This window comes from Kryptolebias marmoratus, unplaced genomic scaffold (genome assembly GCF_001649575.2).
Source record: "Kryptolebias marmoratus isolate JLee-2015 unplaced genomic scaffold, ASM164957v2 Scaffold25, whole genome shotgun sequence".
Classification (NCBI taxonomy): domain Eukaryota; kingdom Metazoa; phylum Chordata; class Actinopteri; order Cyprinodontiformes; family Rivulidae; genus Kryptolebias; species Kryptolebias marmoratus.
Genome location: NW_023665759.1, coordinates 55,912 through 58,626, shown reverse-complemented (window position 1 = coordinate 58,626; position 2,715 = coordinate 55,912). Strand labels below are relative to the sequence as shown.

At 37.5% G+C, this 2,715-nt stretch overlaps 1 long non-coding RNA gene across 2 annotated transcripts in view; it reads left to right on the top strand.

The window, feature by feature from the left end:
• LOC119616809 overlaps nt 1-2,715 on the top strand; it is a 29,082-nt gene that overhangs the window by 23,241 nt on the left and 3,126 nt on the right. The gene's annotated exons all lie outside the window — the stretch shown is intronic.

Below are 2,715 nucleotides of genomic sequence, written 5' to 3'. Positions count from 1 at the left end.
CCTGTCAGTGTTGGAGAAAAGTAGTTTAGGTTCTGTTAGCAGACATCCACTGGCTGTGATAAAAGGACCTGCAGCAACATGCAGCATTTTCCACAAACAAGAAAAGAAGTGAAGTTTCTTTATTCTGGAGGTTTAGTGGAGGTGGTTCTTGTTTGACCCTGAAGACAGGAGGAATCTACAGAATGTTAGGAGGAAATAAGAGTTAAAAACAGGCCACACTCTCAGCTCCTCAGTGGGTCACTCCCACCTGAAGAATGAGGCTCTGCAGCTTTGTTAGAACACCTGAGCTGCAGGTAAACTGCCTGGAAGGATTTCTCAGAAGTCACATGATGGAAGAGAGAAACATTTAGACAATTATCTGTTTCTGTCAGAGTCCATCTGAACTCTGTTGTCACATTTCTGTCCTGCAGCTCATCAACAGAGTTTCAGCCCTCGTTTAGATTTTAGATCTGTTCAACCATAGACTTGCTGGAATGGGAGATGAATTTTCATTTTATGTAAATTAAATGGACAAAAAGATTCTATTCTCTTCTACAGTTTTCACTTTAACTGAAGCAGCTTGTTGTCAGTGATCAGATTGTGTGCAGCCACACCTTCATCTTTTCACTGTGAACAGATGTTGTCTGACTGGTTATCCATCCTTTCTGTTACTGTAAGACTCCTATCAGTGGAGGTGATTTCCTCTGTTCTGATTGGCTGATAAACATTAGAAAACAGAGGGTGAGGATTATTAAACACCTACACAATGTATAATCAGAACCTAATTCTTCAAACTCTTCTGTTGTGGAGAAAAAACCTCTGGGTGCTTTTTAACAAACACCAGAGCCAGTAAACAATCATATGTGTGCAAACTTTTTAAAGACTTGTCATCTGCCTTTAACACAGTTCAGCCCAATCCACTTAAAACATTTGTGTGATCTGACTGTGAACAGTCATCTTGGTGTTTGGATTAGAGAGTTTTTAAGACACAAACCTCAACAGATCTGTTTGAATCTAACTGTCTTAAAGACAGGCGTCCCCCACAGATGGGTCTTATTTCCAATTATTTTATCTGTCATCTCATCAAATGACTGACCTTTAAGGGTGTGATTTGAGATGCCTGATGAAATTGGATGTTGATGAACCTGCATTCATTATCTTATTGTCACACACTTTGTGAGATTGTTTATGGTCTGAGTTAAGTAGCTGTTCCCAAACTTTATGACAAAAGGCACAGCTCAGGGAGAACCTGCAGCCACAGCCATGGATAGTGTTGTTTTGTCACTGCATGCAGGTGTTATGCAGTGTGTAAAATCATGTGACCATTTCAAAGACACATCCTTGTCTGAGCCACAGTGTGTGGCAGGTGGCTTACTGTTGACTGCATGAGATTAAGGTTGTATGACTTTAGTCCAAGTTTCAGACTTGAATCCCCCATCTCTGCCTCAAACTAAAGAATTACAAATTGTTCTGACTGAGCTAACAAGCTAATGGCTAGTCTGAGTGAGGCCGAGATCAAAGTGGATTACTGCCATCCTGCAACAACTCCAGTTTAAAAAATGTTATAATGATTCATGTAAACATTATTTAATGTCTTTATGTTGCTGTCAGTTTCACTGTTCTGTCTTAAACACAGGTGAACCACAGGGAACTGAGCGAAACCACAATACTTTTCTGTATAAAGTACCTGATAACACAGCCCTGGCTGCTTGCCTACAGGATGTTATAACCTCTCCTACTAATAATCTCTTTTCACTGAGCTCATTTAGAAATGCAGTCAGTTTATTTTACAATGTATGGATTTATAGATTTAAGTTCTTTGTATGTTTTGATAACATGCATCTTTTGGGATGAAGCTGAAAGAATATTAACTAATATACCTGTTGTGAACAAATCATTTTGAAGTGCCTCACCTATTGTGTAATGGGTGAAAATCTGCAGCCACTGAAATGTCTGACTCTTCCTCCTGATTTGTCTTTTAGCAAATAAAAATCCCCACATGGACAGAAAACTCAGTTTTCACTGAGTGAGTTTTTTTTAGAGCTTCTCTGTTTGAAAAGTAATAAAAATATCAGCTGAGATTCTTTCTTTTTCACAAACTTTTATAGGTATTTGTTTAAATTTTCCAACTTTTGTTCTAAAACTGAGTGATATGATCAATAATCCCCAACAGATTCAGGATCTTTCATCAAGAACTAAACCTTCCTGTTATTTAACCAACAGAGATTCAACATCCTAAGCAGAAGTCACTCATTGGAAATGTTAAAAAGAAACTCAGAGACATTTAATGTCCGTTCTTTGAGTTTAACTTTAGTGTTTCCTTTTATATATTCAGATTTACTCTATTTTTGGTTTTGTGAAGTTGACATCATGAGAGAACCTTTGTTTGTTTGATTTTTTTTTTTTTTTTTTTTTTTTTTTTTTTGGGGGGGGGGGTGATACTTATTCTATGGATCCAATACCAAGTAAATACAGAATTGTAATTTTTCGTCATCAGTATTCTCAATCTAAATATAGTTTTATGACTTTTATACAGATGATATTTAGTGTTACTGTAAATTAGCTGATTATATCAACAAAGTTTCTGTCAGAGAGATAAACTGCAGCAACACGTCTGTTTCCAGTTTCAGAGACAAACAAAGCATCAACATACCTGAAACAGACTCAGAGCAGAGACGCTGACAGACGACAAACACAGTTTTCCTCTCAGATCCAAGAGTCGGCTCAGAGTAGCTG